Source organism: Oncorhynchus masou, chromosome 9 (genome assembly GCF_036934945.1).
Source record: "Oncorhynchus masou masou isolate Uvic2021 chromosome 9, UVic_Omas_1.1, whole genome shotgun sequence".
Classification (NCBI taxonomy): Eukaryota; Metazoa; Chordata; class Actinopteri; order Salmoniformes; family Salmonidae; genus Oncorhynchus; species Oncorhynchus masou.
In genome coordinates, this window is record NC_088220.1 from 86658507 (window position 1) to 86676930 (window position 18424).

Here is an 18424-nt window from a genome sequence, read left to right on the forward strand (position 1 = left end):
TTGGCCTTTCTAGGGAGTTTTTCCTAGCCACCGTGCTTCTACACCTGCATTGCTTGCTGTTTGGGGTTTTAGGCTGGGTTTCTGTACAGCACTTTGAGATATCAGCTGATGTAAGAAATGCATTTACATTTACATTTAAGTCATTTAGCAGACGCTCTTATCCAGAGCGACTTACAAATTGGTGAATTCACCTTCTGACATCCAGTGGAACAGCCACTTTACAATAGTGCATCTAAATCATTAAGGGGGGGGGGGGAGAAATGCTTTATAAATATATTTTATTGATTGATTGAACCTTACCTGGTCTAGGTGGTGTTCTTGCCAGGGCTAGGTGGTGTTCTTACCTGGTCTAGGTGGTGTTCTTACCTGGTCTAGGTGGTGTTCTTACCTGGTCTAGGTGGTGTTCTTACCTGGTCTAGGTGGTGTTACCTGGTCTAGGTGGTGTTACCTGGTCTAGGTGGTGTTCTTGCCAGGGCTAGGTGGTGTTCTTACCTGGTCTAGGTGGTGTTCTTACCTGGTCTAGGTGGTGTTCTTGCCAGGGCTAGGTGGTGTTCTTACCTGGTCTAGGTGGTGTTCTTACCTGGTCTAGGTGGTGTTCTTACCTGGTCTAGGTGGTGTTCTTACCTGGTCTAGGTGGTGTTACCTGGTCTAGGTGGTGTTCTTACCTGGTCTAGGTGGTGTTCTTACCTGGTCTAGGTGGTGTTCTTACCTGGTCTAGGTGGTGTTCTTCACGGAAATGAAATGAAAATGAAATGAACATGTCATGTCACTTTAGAACTGTACTGAAAATAAATATTTCATAACTTTACATTTCAGTCAAGGAAAATTACAACAAATATTTGTATTTTTTTTAAACGCAAGATTAAATAATGTATTACTTCAACAGGATTTCATGTAATGCAAAGAGGAAATAGCATTGGAGCTCCCAGAGTGTGGCTTTCCCTTTTCTTTTTTGTATGCAAATAGCAGCATTTGTAATGCAAATAGCAGCATCGGTTTTACTCCATACAATCTACCAGAGTTTACTGTATCAAATCAAATCAAATCAAACTTTATTAGTCACATGTGCAGAATACAACAGGTTACGGTGAAACCCTTAACCAACAATGCAGTTCGATAAATAGAGTTAAGAAAATATTTAACAAATTTTTTTTTTAAGTAACACAATAAAATAACAATAACAAGCATATATACAGTTGGGTACCGGTACGGAGTCAATGTACAGGGGTACAGGTTAGTAATGAGACTATATATAGGGGTAAAGGTTAGTAATGAGACTCTATACAGGGGGTACAGGTTAGTAATGAGACTATATACAGGGGTACAGGTTAGTAATGAGACTATATACAGGGGTACAGGTTAGTAATGAGACTATATACAGGGGGTACAGGTTAGTAATGAGACTATATAAAGGGGTACAGGTTAGTAATGAGACTATATACAGGGGTACAGGTTAGTAATGAGACTATATACAGGGGGTACAGGTTAGTAATGAGACTATATACAGGGGTACAGGTTAGTAATGAGACTATATACAGGGGGTACAGGTTAGTAATTAGACTATATACAGAGGTACAGGTTAGTAATGAGGCTATATACAGGGGTACAGGTTAGTAATGAGACTATATACAGTGATACAGGTTAATAATGAGACCATATACAGGGGTACAGGTTAGTAATGAGACTATATACAGGGGTACAGGTTAGTAATGAGACTATATACAGGGGTACAGGGGTACAGGTTAGTAATGAGACTATATACAGGGGTACAGGTTAGTAATGAGACTATATACAGGGGTACAGGTTAGTAATGAGACTATATACAGGGGGTACAGGTTAGTAATGAGACTATATACAGGGGTACAGGTTAGTAATGAGACTATATACAGGGGGTACAGGTTAGTAATGAGACTATATACAGGGGGTACAGGTTAGTAATGAGACTATATACAGGGGGTACAGGTTAGTAATGAGACTATATACAGGGGTACAGGTTAGTAATGAGACTATATACAGGGGGTACAGGTTAGTAATGAGACTATATACAGGGGGTACAGGTTAGTAATGAGACTATATACAGGGGTACAGGTTAGTAATGAGACTATATACAGGGGGTACAGGTTAGTAATGAGACTATATACAGGTTAGTAATGAGACTATATACAGGGGTACAGGTTAGTAATGAGACTATATACAGGGGTACAGGTTAGTAATGAGACTATATAGAGGGGTACAGGTTAGTAATGAGACTATATACAGGGGGTACAGGTTAGTAATGAGACTATATACAGGGGGTACAGGTTAGTAATGAGACTATATACAGGGGTACAGGTTAGTAATGAGACTATATACAGGGGGTACAGGTTAGTAATGAGACTATATACAGGGGTACCGGTTAGTAATGAGACTATATACAGGGGGTACAAATTAGTAATGAGACTATATACAGGGGGTACAGGTTAGTAATGAGACTATATACAGGGGGTACAGGTTAGTAATGAGACTATATACAGGGGGTACAGGTTAGTAATGAGACTATATACAGGGGGTACAGGTTAGTAATGAGACTATATACAGGGGTACAGGTTAGTAATGAGACTATATACAGGGGGTACAGGTTAGTAATGAGACTATATACAGGGGTACCGGTTAGTAATGAGACTATATACAGGGGGTACAAATTAGTAATGAGACTATATACAGGGGGTACAAATTAGTAATGAGACTATATACAGGGGTACAGGTTAGTAATGACGCTATATACAGGGGGTACAGGTTAGTAATGAGACTATATACAGGGGTACAGGTTAGTAATGAGACTATATACAGGGGGTACAGGTTAGTAATGAGACTATATACAGGGGTACAGGTTAGTAATGAGACTATATATCTATATCTATTATCTTTGATCTTCATGCCTCTTGTACCTGATTTACTTTATTTGTTGTTTTTATAGGTATGTTATATATTTACTTGTTTGATTACTATGGCACTTATTTGAATACTATGTCACTTATTTGAATACTATGTCACTTATTTGAATACTATGTCATTTATTTGAATACTACGTCACTTATTTGAATACTATGTCACTTATTTGATTACTATGTAATTTATTTGATTACTATGTCACTTATTTGAATACTACGTCACTTATTTGAATACTACCTCACTTATTTGATTACCATGTCACTTATTTGATTACTATGTCACTTATTTGAATACTATGTCACTTGTTTGATTACTATGTCACTTATTTGATTACTATTTAATTTATTTGATTACTATGTCACTTATTTGAATACTATGTCACTTATTTGAATACTACGTCACTTATTTGATTACTATGTCACTTATTTGAATACTATGTCACTTATTTGATTACTATGTCACTTATTTGAATACTATGTCACTTATTTGATTACTATGTCACTTATTATTACCAACTTCACTTCCCTCCTATTGGTTGACATAACTGCAGAGCTCAGATCATCATCATCATCATCATCATCATCATCATCATCATCACCATCACCATCACCATCATCACCATCACCATCATCATCATCATCATCATCATCATCATCACCATCACCATCACCATCATCACCACCACCATCATCATCACCATCATCACCACCATCATCATCACCACCATCACAATCATCATCACCATCATCATCCTCATCATCACCACCATCATCATCATCACCGCCATCATCACAATCATCATCATCACCACCATCATCATCACCATCATCACCACCACCATCATCATCACCATCATCACCACCACCATCATCATCATCCTCATCACCATCATCACCATCACCATCAGCATCACCATCATCACCATCATCACCATCATCACCATCACAATCATCATCACCATCATCATCCTCATCATCACCACCATCATCATCATCACCGCCATCATCACAATCATCATCATCACCACCATCATCATCACCATCATCACCACCACCATCATCATCACCATCATCACCACCACCATCATCATCATCCTCATCACCATCATCACCATCATCATCCTCATCACCATCATCACCATCACCATCATTACCACCATCCTCATCACCATCATCATCTCCATCACCACCATCATCATCATCATCACCACCATCATCCTCATCACCACCACCATCATCACCATCATCACCATCATCACCATCATCATCACCACCACCACCACCATCATCATCACCATCATCACCACCATCATCATCACCACCACCATCATCATCATCACCACTTTTTTACCAATGAAAATACGACACGATTGTAGTGTTTCTCTTTTTGAACAGCCTAATATTTATAGTGTTATAAACAAACCCGTTGAAGTTCAATTTATGTTGATTCAGTACAATTACTAATGCATAGGCCATTTCAACCCTCGAATTTAGAATCCCTCAAATCGCATTTACTGGATAAACGAACGTGTATAGGAATATTGTTGTTCGTGTTTGGGTGTTTGCCATAAAGAAGTGAGTACCTGCTTGTATAAAAATATCCTAACTGTTGGTGATTAGGCTAATGCAAGGAATCTTACATGCAAATATATCTACACATTCTAGTTTGTTCACAAGGTTTAACAGTTACAGTTAGCTAGCTACTTCACACGCTGATATTGACTTTCAGCAGAATATGCTTACTGACATGTTTTCCTTTCAGACTCTGGTGTTGGCGATTGCACTTCCTCCCTCATATGGGCCTCAGTCACCTGGGTCCCACGGAGGGGAGGAGTCAGGCTTGTCTATCACATGTCCCTGTTGCTATGCAGAATATCAGAAAGGGAATATTGTTTCCATAGGGGAACGTGTATCTAGTATGAACCAAGTGAAGGGAGGCGTGAGCGTAGGAACCAATAACATTCCTTCACAGTGTCAGTGTGTCAGCACCTCTCCCCCCTAGCCTGAGGGGAGGGGGGGGGGGGGGGAAGTCTCTCTTTTGGTCCCCTTATCAGGGTGGAGACTAAGTAATGAAATACGGTATGTTCTTTATGTTCTGAACAAAACAGCAAGGTCTTTGTACTGGAGGCCAAGCACTGGCACAGGATGTGTGGGGGGGGGGGGTTGGTGTTTGGAACCATTGTACATTATCTCTAAGGTTGCACCTATCCTGACCTGTCCTATCCTGACCTGTCCTATCCCGACCTGTCCTGACCTATCCTGACCTGACCTATCCTGACCTGTCCTGACCTGTCCTGACCTATCCTGTCCTGTCCTATCCTGACCTGTCCTATCCCGACCTATCCTGACCTATCCTGACCTGTCCTGACCTATCCTGTCCTGTCCTATCCTGATCTGTCCTATCCTGACCTTTCCTGACCTGTCCTGACCTATCCTGACCTGTCCTATCCTGACTTGTCCTGACCTGTCCTGACCTGTCCTGACCTATCCTGATCTATCCTGACCTGTCCTGACCTATCCTGACCTATCCTTATCTATCCTGACCTGTCCTGACCTGTCCTGACCTATCCTGACCTGTCCTCACCTATCCTGACCTATCCTTATCTATCCTGACCTGTCCTGACCTGTCCTGACCTATCCTGACCTGTCCTGACCTATCCTGACCTGTCCTGAGATTGTATATAACCCAGAGACCCACTCCACTCAGTTGGCTCTCACTATATTCACCTTCTTGTGGGTATTGTGACCAGCCCCCTTATCGATACGTTTTTGTTTTGTTTTTTGAAAATAAAGTTCATATCTTGATTGGTGATCAACCTTGTCTCTCCTCAAAATTCATTAGAATATCAACCACGGTGGTTTATTTTTGTCTTCCTTGACCTTCCTGTATCTTCTACATTGCCTAAAGAACCTCTCCTGCACATTTTTGGCTGAAAATAATCAATGTAATCAAGGGCTCCCGAGTGGCGCAGCGATCTAAGGTACTGCATCTCAGTGCAAGATGTGTCCCTGCTGTCCCTAGTTCAAATCCATGGCTACATCACGTCCAGCCGTGATTGCGAGTTCCATAGGGCGGCGCACAATTGTCCCAGCGTTGTCTGAGAGTTTGGTTTGGGGGATAGGCCGTCACCGTAAATTAGGAATTTTTTGTTAACAGACTTGCCTAGTAAAATAAAGATGGAGGAATTCAGACATGATGTCATTGTTTGTGCACTATCCACTGAGTTTGTAAACTACGGCACGCAACATGGTTCAATGTACCTATAAATCAGCACAGTCTACTTTTGTTGTTTTATTTACATTTCTGCCATCTTGGAGCTAGAATTGAGATCATGTATAATCTGCTAATCAACCTTGATTCTGTGGTCAGTGAACCATTTTTGTGTTGATTTTGAGGTGTGTTTGGATCATTGTCCTGTTGGAAGATCCAACCACGGTCCAGTTTAAGCTTCCTAGCAGAGGCAGTCAGGTTTTGATTTAATAGCTGCTGGTATTTGATGGAGTCCATGATACCATGTATCCTAACAAGTTGTCCAGGACGTTAGGAAGAAAACCGGCACACAACGATCCACCACCGCACTTCACATTTGGGATGAGGTACTTTTCTGCAAGGCTTTCGTTCTACTCCAAACCCACCTCTGGTGTATGTTTCTAAAAAGCTCTATGTTGGTCTCATCTGACCGTAGAACCCTGTCCCATTGAAACTCTATAATGGACTCATCTGACCATAGAACCCGGTCCAATTGAAACTCTATAATGGTCTCATCTGACCATAGAACCCGGTCCAATTGAAACTCTATAACATTGAAACTCTATAATGGTCTCATCTGACCATAGAACCCGGTCCCATTGAAACTCTATTTTGGTCTCATCTGACCATAGAACCCAGTCCCATTGAAACTCTATTTTGGTCTCATCTGACCATAGAACCCGGTCCCATTGAAACTATAACGGTCTCATCTGACCATAGAACCCGGTCCCATTGAAACTCTATATTGGTCTCATCTGACCATAGAACCCGGTCCCATTGAAACTCTATGTTGTTCTCATTTGAACATAGAACCCGTCCCATTGAAACTCTATAATGGTCTCATCTGACCATAGAACCCGGTCCGATTGAAACTCTATATTAGTCTCATCTGACCATAGAACCCGGTCCCATTGAAACTCTATAATGGTCTCATCTGACCATAGAACCCGGTCCCATTGAAAGTACCAGTAACATTTTGCAAACTGTAGATGCTTGAGTTTGTTGTTAGATGACAGCAAAGGCTTTTTTATGGCAAACCGCCCAAACAACTTGATCATAGTTTAGGAGACTTTCTAACTTCAACACCTAACTAATGTCTGCAATTCTCCAGCTGTGGATAGGTGCTTGGCCTCCTATCCTCCTATCCTTATCTGTCCTATCCTGACCTGTCCTGACCTGTCCTGTCCTATCCTGACCTGTCCTGACCTGTCCTGACCTATCCTATCCTGACCTATCCTGACCTGTCCTGACCTGTCCTGACCTATCCTGTCCTGTCCTATCCTGATCTGTCCTATCCTGACCTGTCCTGACCTGTCCTGACCTATCCTGTCCTGACCTATCCTGATCTATCCTGACCTGTCCTATCCTGACTTGACCTGACCTGTCCTATCCTGACCTGTCCTGACCTGTCCTGACCTATCCTGATCTATCCTGACCTGTCCTGACCTATCCTGATCTATCCTGACCTGTCCTGACCTGTCCTGACCTATCCTGATCTATCCTGACCTGTCCTGACCTGTCCTGACCTATCCTGACCTATCCTGACCTGTCCTGACCTATCCTGACCTATCCTTATCTATCCTGACCTGTCCTGACCTATCCTCACCTATCCTGATCTGTCCTGACCTGTCCTGACCTATCCTGACCTGTCCTGACCTGTCCTGACCTGTCCTGAGATTGTATATAACCCAGAGACCCACTCCACTCAGTTGGCTCTCACTATATTCACCTTCTTGTGGGTATTGTGACCAGCCCCCTTATCGATACGTTTTTGTTTTGTTTTTTGAAAATAAAGTTCATATCTTGATTGGTGATCAACCTTGTCTCTCCTCAAAATTCATTAGAATATCAACCACGGTGGTTTATTTTTGTCTTCATTGACCTTCCTGTATCTTCTACATTGCCTAAAGAACCTCTCCTGCACATTTTTGGCTGAAAATAATCAAGGTAATCAAGGGCTCCCGAGTGGCGCAGCGATCTAAGGTACTGCATCTCAGTGCAAGATGTGTCCCTGCTGTCCCTAGTTCAAATCCATGGCTACATCACGTCCAGCCGTGATTGGGAGTTCCATAGGGCGGAGCACAATTGTCCCAGCGTTGTCTGAGAGTTTGGTTTGGGGGATAGGCCGTCACCGTAAATTAGGAATTTGTTGTTAACAGACTTGCCTAGTAAAATAAAGATGGAGGAATTCAGACATGATGTCATTGTTTGTGCACTATCCACTGAGTTTGTAAACTACGGCACACAACATGGTTCAATGTACCTATAAATCAGCACAGTCTACTTTTGTTGTTTTATTTACATTTCTGCCATCTTGGAGCTAGAATTGAGATCATGTATAATCTGCTAATCAACCTTGATTCTGTGGTCAGTGAACCATTTTTGTGTTGATTTTGAGGTGTGTTTGGATCATTGTCCTGTTGGAAGATCCAACCACGGTCCAGTTTAAGCTTCCTAGCAGAGGCAGTCAGGTTTTGATTTAATAGCTGCTGGTATTTGATGGAGTCCATGATACCATGTATCCTAACAAGTTGTCCAGGACGTTAGGAAGAAAACCGGCACACAACGATCCACCACCGCACTTCACATTTGGGATGAGGTACTTTTCTGCAAGGCTTTCGTTCTACTCCAAACCCACCTCTGGTGTATGTTTCTAAAAAGCTCTATGTTGGTCTCATCTGACCGTAGAACCCTGTCCCATTGAAACTCTATAATGGACTCATCTGACCATAGAACCCGGTCCAATTGAAACTCTATAATGGTCTCATCTGACCATAGAACCCGGTCCAATTGAAACTCTATAATGGTCTCATCTGACCATAGAACCCGGTCCCATTGAAACTCTATAATGGTCTCATCTGACCATAGAACCCGGTCCCATTGAAACTCTATTTTGGTCTCATCTGACCATAGAACCCAGTCCCATTGAAACTCTATTTTGGTCTCATCTGACCATAGAACCCAGTCCAATTGAAACTATAACGGTCTCATCTGACCATAGAACCCGGTCCCATTGAAACTCTATGTTGTTCTCATTTGAACATAGAACCCGTCCCATTGAAACTCTATAATGGTCTCATCTGACCATAGAACCCGGTCCGATTGAAACTCTATATTAGTCTCATCTGACCATAGAACCCGGTCCCATTGAAACTCTATAATGGTCTCATCTGACCATAGAACCCGGTCCCATTGAAACTCTATAATGGTCTCACCTGACAATAGAACCCTGTCCCATTGAAACTCTATAATTGTCTCATCTGACCATAGAACCCGGTCCCATTGAAAGTACCAGTAACATTTTGCAAACTGTAGATGCTTGAGTTTGTTGTTAGATGACAGCAAAGGCTTTTTTATGGCAAACCGCCCAAACAACTTGATCATAGTTTAGGAGACTTTCTAACTTCAACACCTAACTAATGTCTGCAATTCTCCAGCTGTGGATAGGTGCTTGGCCTCCTATCCTCCTATCCTTATCTGTCCTATCCTGACCTGTCCTGACCTGTCCTGTCCTATCCTGACCTGTCCTGACCTGTCCTGACCTATCCTATCCTGACCTATCCTGACCTGTCCTGACCTGTCCTGACCTATCCTGTCCTGTCCTATCCTGATCTGTCCTATCCTGACCTGTCCTGACCTGTCCTGACCTATCCTGTCCTGACCTATCCTGATCTATCCTGACCTGTCCTATCCTGACTTGACCTGACCTGTCCTATCCTGACCTGTCCTGACCTGTCCTGACCTATCCTGATCTATCCTGACCTGTCCTGACCTATCCTGATCTATCCTGACCTGTCCTGACCTGTCCTGACCTATCCTGATCTATCCTGACCTGTCCTGACCTGTCCTGACCTATCCTGACCTATCCTTATCTATCCTGACCTGTCCTGACCTATCCTCACCTATCCTGATCTATCCTGACCTGTCCTGACCTATCCTGACCTGTCCTGACCTGTCCTGACCTGTCCTGAGATTGTATATAACCCAGAGACCCACTCCACTCAGTTGGCTCTCACTATATTCACCTTCTTGTGGGTATTGTGACCAGCCCCCTTATCGATACGTTTTTGTTTTGTTTTTGAAAATAAAGTTCATATCTTGATTGGTGATCAACCTTGTCTCTCCTCAAAATTCATTAGAATATCAACCACGGTGGTTTATTTTTGTCTTCCTTGACCTTCCTGTATCTTCTACATTGCCTAAAGAACCTCTCCTGCACATTTTTGGCTGAAAATAATCAAGGTAATCAAGGGCTCCCGAGTGGCGCAGCGATCTAAGGTACTGCATCTCAGTGCAAGATGTGTCCCTGCTGTCCCTAGTTCAAATCCATGGCTACATCACGTCCAGCCGTGATTGGGAGTTCCATAGGGCGGAGCACAATTGTCCCAGCGTTGTCTGAGAGTTTGGTTTGGGGGATAGGCCGTCACCGTAAATTAGGAATTTGTTGTTAACAGACTTGCCTAGTAAAATAAAGATGGAGGAATTCAGACATGATGTCATTGTTTGTGCACTATCCACTGAGTTTGTAAACTACGGCACACAACATGGTTCAATGTACCTATAAATCAGCACAGTCTACTTTTGTTGTTTTATTTACATTTCTGCCATCTTGGAGCTAGAATTGAGATCATGTATAATCTGCTAATCAACCTTGATTCTGTGGTCAGTGAACCATTTTTGTGTTGATTTTGAGGTGTGTTTGGATCATTGTCCTGTTGGAAGATCCAACCACGGTCCAGTTTAAGCTTCCTAGCAGAGGCAGTCAGGTTTTGATTTAATAGCTGCTGGTATTTGATGGAGTCCATGATACCATGTATCCTAACAAGTTGTCCAGGACGTTAGGAAGAAAACCGGCACACAACGATCCACCACCGTACTTCACAGTGGTGATGAGGTACTTTTCTGCAAGGCTTTCTTTCTACTCCAAACCCACCTCTGGTGTATGTTTCTAAAAAGCTCTATGTTGGTCTCATCTGACCGTAGAACCCTGTCCCATTGAAACTCTATAATGGACTCATCTGACCATAGAACCCGGTCCAATTGAAACTCTATAATGGTCTCATCTGACCATAGAACCCGGTCCAATTGAAACTCTATAATGGTCTCATCTGACCATAGAACCCGGTCCCATTGAAACTCTATAATGGTCTCATCTGACCATAGAACCCGGTCCCATTGAAACTCTATTTTGGTCTCATCTGACCATAGAACCCAGTCCCATTGAAACTCTATTTTGGTCTCATCTGACCATAGAACCCAGTCCAATTGAAACTATAACGGTCTCATCTGACCATAGAACCCGGTCCCATTGAAACTCTATGTTGTTCTCATTTGAACATAGAACCCGTCCCATTGAAACTCTATAATGGTCTCATCTGACCATAGAACCCGGTCCGATTGAAACTCTATATTAGTCTCATCTGACCATAGAACCCGGTCCCATTGAAACTCTATAATGGTCTCATCTGACCATAGAACCCTGTCCCATTGAAACTCTATGTTGGTCTCATTTGAACATAGAACCCGTCCCATTGAAACTCTATAATGGTCTCATCTGACCATAGAACCCGGTCCGATTGAAACTCTATGTTGGTCTCATCTGAACATAGAACCCAGTCCCATTGAAACTCTATAATGGTCTCATCTGACCATAGAACCCGGTCCCATTGAAACTCTATAATGGTCTCATCTGACCATAGAACCCGGTCCCATTGAAACTCTATAATGGTCTCATCTGACCATAGAACCCGGTCCCATTGAAACTCTATATTAGTCTCATCTGACCATAGAACCAGGTCCCATTGAAACTCTATAATGGTCTCACCTGACAATAGAACCCTGTCCCATTGAAACTCTATAATGGTCTCACCTGACCATAGAACCCGGTCCCATTGAAACTCTATAATGGTCTCACCTGACAATAGAACCCTGTCCCATTGAAACTCTATATTGGTCTCATCTGACCATAGAACCTGGTCCCATTGAAAGTACCAGTAACATTTTGCAAACTGTAGATGCTTGAGTTTGTTGTTAGATGACAGCAAAGGCTTTTTTATGGCAAACCGCCCAAACAACTTGATCATAGTTTAGGAGACAGTAACCATCCGATGTGGTCTCAACGGGCTATTCTGTTACAACGTCCATTCTGTTACAACGTCCAAAGAACCATCTACTAGCCCCGGCTCGCTAGCTTTTCAGAACACTGTGTCCCCTGCTCGCCTAGTGTAGTAGTGACTACCAAACGGCACCCTGACTCACCTATTGCTGCTCTTTTGACCCTCGGCTACACAGCTGATGCCCCCTGGACTGTTTCAATAACATGGTACCTCGTTTTGTTTACCTGTTGGCCCCAGCCACGAACTCAGGTCCTGTATGTACCTAACTGACCCGCTCTGCCCATTCATCACCATTTACCTGTCAGCCCCAGCCACGAACTCAGGTCCTGTATGTATCTAACTGACCCTCTCTGCCCATTCATCACCATTTACCTGTCAGCCCCAGCCACGAACTCAGGTCCTGTATGTATCTAACTGACCCTCTCTGCCCATTCATCACCATTTACCTGTCAGCCCCAACCTCAAACTCAGGTCCTGTATGTACATAACTGACCCTCTCTGCCCATTCATCACCATTTACCTGTCGGCCCCAGCCTCGAACTCAGGTCCTGCATGTACCTAACTGACCCTCTCTGCCCATTCATCACCATTTACCCGTTATTGTCATAGCTCTCCTGATCAACACCTGCGATTGCTTTATGCTTCTCTCTAATGGCAATATGCCTTGGCTACTGCTGTCTTGGCTAGTTGTTACTGTTTTATTTCACTGTAGAGCCTTCAGTCCCGCTCAAAATACCTTAGATAGCTCTTTCATCCCACACCCCACACACATGCAGAGACCTCACCTGGCTTAACTGGTGCCTCCAGAGACGAAACCTCACTCAACGCCTAGGTTTACATCCACTGTACTGACATCCTACCATACCCTTGTCTGTACATTATGCCTTGATTCTATTCTTCCACGCCCAGAAATCTGCTCCCTTTTTTCTCTGTTCCCAACGCACTAGACGACCAGTTCTTATAGCCTTTAGCCGTACCATTATCCTCCTCTGTTCCTCTGGTGATGTTGAGGTTAATCCAGGCTCTGCTGTGCCTAGCTCCACTCCCATTCCCCAGGTGCTCTCATTTGTTGACTTCTGTAGCCGTAAAAGCCTTGGTTTCATGCATGTTAACATTAGAAGCCTCCTCCCTAAGTTTGTTCTATTCACTGCTTTAGCACACACCGCCAACCCTGACGTCCCAGCCGTGTCTGAATCCTGGCTTATGAAGGCCACCAAATATTCTGAAATTTCCATCCCCAACTACAACATTTTCCGCCAAGATAGAACTGCCAAAGGGGGTGTAGTTGCAATCTACTGTAGAGACAGCTTGCAGTTCTGTCATGCTATCCAGGTCTGTGCCCAATCTACTGTAGAGACAGCTTGCAGTTCTGTCATGCTATCCAGGTCTGTGCCCAAACAGTCCCAGCTTCTCCTTTTAAAAATCCACTTTTCCAGAAATAAGTCTCTCACTGTTGCCGCTTGTTATAGACCACCCTCTGCCCCAGCTGTGCCCTGGACACCATATGTGAACTGATTGCCCCCCATCTATCTTCAGAGCTCGTGCTGCTAGGTGACCTAAACTGGGACATTCTTAACACCCCGGCCATCCTACAATCTAAGCTAGATGCCCTCAATCTCACACAAATGATCATGGAACCTACTAGGTACAACCCTAAATCCGTAAACTCGGGCACCCTCATAGATATCATCCTGACCAACCTGCGCTCTAAATACCCACACCTCTGCTATGTTCAACCAGGATCTCAGCGATCACCGCCTCATTGCCTGCATCTGTAATGGGTCCGTGGTCAAATGACCACCCCTCCCTAAAACACTTTTGTGAGCAGGCCTTTCTAATCTTCCTGGCCCGGGTATCGTAGAAGGATGTTGACCTCATTCCGTCAGTAGAGGATGCCTGGTCGTTCTTTAAAAGTGCTTTCCTCACCATCTTAAATAAGCATTCCCCATTTAAAAAATGTAGAACTAAGAACAGATATGGGGCGGCAGGTAGCCTAGTGGTTAGAGCGTTGGACTAGTAACTGGAAGGTTGCAAGTGCAAACCCCTGAGCTGACAAGGTACAATTCTATCGTTCTGCCTCTGAACAGGCAGTTAACCCACTGTTCCTAGGCAGTCATTGAAAATAAGAATTTGTTCTTAACTGACTTGCCTAGTTAAATAAAGGTAAAATTAAAAAAAATATATATATCGCTCTTGGTTCACTCCAGATCTGACTGCCCTTGACCAGCACAAAATATAATGTGGCGCATCAAATAGCCCCCACGATATGCAACTTTTCAGTGAAGTTAGGAACCAATATACACAGGCAGTTAGAAAAGCTAAGGCTAGCTTTTTCAAACAGAAATTTGCATCCTGTAGCACAAACTCCAAAAAGTTCTGGGACACTGTAAAGCACCTCCTCCCAGCTGCCCAACTGCACTGAAGCTAGGAAACACTGTTACCACTGATACATCTACGATAATCGAGCATTTTTCTACGGCTACCTATGCTTTCCACCTGGCTACTCCTACCCCGGTCAACAGCTTTGTGGCACACATGTTTTGGCGTGTAAAATATGTACTTACTTTATTTCACATTTATTTTTTTTACATTTTTGTGAATATTTTCAATGAAAGACCAAGAGGATAGATAAACAGCCCTTTTTGCTCAAATTTACCAAGGGCGCCAATATTAGTGGAGGGCACTGTAGGTATCATATCCTGTGTGCTAACGTTAGCTGGCTAACTTTCAATCAGGTGTTTGATTGACAGGTGAGGTTCGTTGTCATGGCTATGTGTAACGTCTGCTTCAAACTCACACTCTCAAACACGTAGATCCGCCTGAACGCAGCTCACTTTACAGATCCCAATCACCTGTTCACACACCTGTATGTCATTATCACACACTATTTAGTTCAGTTCTTTGCACCCCATCATTGTGAGGTATTGTTTGTTTTCATACACATCTAGTCAGAGAGAGCTCTGTTTATTTCCTAATTAGTCCTCCTGTGTATCATTGTTTTTGGCCCTGGACCCAGCTACCTGCCCCTGGACCCAGCTGCCTGCCCCTGGACCCAGCTGCCTGCCCCTGGACCCAGCTGCCTGCCCCTGGACCCAGCTGCCTGCCCCTGGACCCAACTACCTGCCCCTGGACCCAGCTGCCTGCCCCTGGACCCAGCTGCCTGCCCCTGGACCCAGCTGCCTGCCCCTGGACCCAGCTGCCTGCCCCTGGACCCAGCTGCCTGCCCCTGGACCCAGCTACCTGCCCCTGGACCCAGCTACCTGCCCCTGGACCCAGCTACATGCCTCCTCTTGTGTATGACATTCTGCCTGCCCCTGGACCCAGCTACCTGCCCCTGGACCCAGCTACATGCCTCCTCCTGTGTATGACATTCTGCCTGCCCCTGGACCCAGCTGCCTACCCCTGGACTCAGCTACCTGCCTCCTCCTGTGTATGACATTCTTCCTGCCCCTGGACCCAGCTACCTGCCCCTGGACCCAGCTACCTGCCCCTGGACACAGCTACATGCCTCCTCCTGTGTATGACATTCTGCCTGCCCCTGGACCCAGCTGCCTGCCCCTGGACCCAGCTACCTGCCTCCTCCTGTGTATGACCTTCGGCCTGCCCCTGGACCCAGCTACCTGCCTCCTCCTGTGTATGACCTTCTGCCTGTCCCTGGACCCAGCTACCTGCCTCCTCCTGTGTATGACCTTCTGCCTGCCCCTGGACCCAGCTACCTGCCTTCTCCTGTGTATGACCTTCTGCCTGCCCCTGGACCCAGCTACCTGCCCCTGGACCCAGCTACCTGCCCCTGGACTCAGCTACCTGCCCCTGGACCCAGCTGCCTGCCCCTGGACCCAGCTGCCTGCCCCTGAACCCAGCTACCTGCCTCCTCCTGTGTATGACCTTCTGCCTGCCCCTGGACCCAGCTACCTGCCTCCTCCTGTGTATGACCTTCTGCCTGCCCCTGGACCCAGCTACCTGCCCCTGGACCCAGCTACCTGCCTCCTCCTGTGTATGACCTTCTGCCTGCCCCTGGACCCAGCTGCCTGCCCCTGGACCCAGCTGCCTGCCCCTGAACCCAGCTACCTGCCTCCTCCTGTGTATGACCTTCTGCCTGCCCCTGGACCCAGCTACCTGCCTCCTCCTGTGTATGACCTTCTGCCTGCCCCTGGACCCAGCTACCTGCCCCTGGACCCAGCTACCTGCCTCCTCCTGTGTATGACCTTCTGCCTGCCCCTGGACCCAGCTGCCTGCCCCTGAACCCAGCTACCTGCCTCCTCCTGTGGTCCTTCACTAATAAACACCTGCTGCGCCCTGCACTTGAAACCAGCTCTCCCATCGTACTCATTACACTATGTCGCTACAGTGGCTCGAGACATAGCCTGCATACATCCCATCCCACATACCCATGAAAACGGACGCTGCAACAGGGGTCAAAGTTTAATATTTTTCATCCTTGCGAAACATGGAAACCACCCGAAAGTCGTCATGAGTATAAATTAAGTGGCGTTTTGACCAGCGACACTTGTTGTATTCTAATAATGTCTACAGCCATGTTGATAGACGAATAAAAACCAACCATTATCATAGAGTTCAAACAATGTATTTTTTATTTTTTTTATTTTTTTAATATCCAAAGCAATGTACTTACAGTGAAGCCGCTCAACAACTACACTACACCAGTTATCCAACTGACCTACACCACACCACACCAGTTATCCAACAGACCTACACCACACCACACCAGTTATCCAACAGATCTACACTACACCAGTTATCCAACAGATCTACACTACACTACACCAGTTATCCAACAGACCTACACTACACTAGTTATCCAACTGACCTACACCACACCACAGCAGTTATCCAACAGACCTACACGACACCACACCAGTTATCCAACAGACCTACACCACACCACACCAGTTATCCAACAGACCTACACTACACCACACCTACACCACACCAGTTATCCACCACACCACACCAGTTATCCAACAGACCTACACTACACCACACCAGTTATCCAACAGACCTACACTACACCACACCAGTTATCCAACAGACCTACACTACACCACACCTACACTACACCAGTTATCCAACAGACCTACACTACACCACACCAGTTATCCAACAGACCTACACTACACCACACCTACACTACACCAGTTATCCAACAGACCTACACTACACTACACCACTTATCCAACAGTCCTACACTACACCACACCAGTTATCCAACAGACCCACACCACACCACTTATCCAACAGACCTACACCACACCACACCACTTATCCAACAGACCTACACTACACCACTTATCCAACAGTCCTACACTACACCACACCAGTTATCCAACAGACCCACACCACACCAGTTATACAACAGACCTACACTACACTACACCAGTTATCCAACAGACCTACACTACACCAGTTATCCAACAGATCTACACTACACCACACCACACATCCAACAGATCTACACTACACTACACCAGTTATCCAACAGACCTACACTACACCAGTTATCCAACAGATCTACACTACACCACACCACACATCCAACAGATCTACACTACACTACACCAGTTATCCAACAGACCTACACTACACCAGTTATCCAACAGATCTACACTACACCACACCACACATCCAACAGATCTACACTACACCACACCAGTTATCCAACAGACCTACACTACACCAGTTATCCAACAGATCTACACTACACCACACCAGTTATCCAACAGATCTACACTACACCACACCAGTTATCCAACAGACCTACACTACACCAGTTATCCAACAGATCTACACTACACCACACCAGTTATCCAACAGATCTACACTACACCACACCAGTTATCCAACAGATCTACACTACACTACACCAGCTATCCAACAGATCTACACTACACCACACCACACATCCAACAGATCTACACTACACCACACCAGTTATCCAACAGACCTACACTACACCAGTTATCCAACAGATCTACACTACACCACACCAGTTATCCAACAGATCTACACTACACCACACCAGTTATCCAACAGACCTACACTACACCAGTTATCCAACAGATCTACACTACACCACACCAGTTATCCAACAGATCTACACTACACCACAC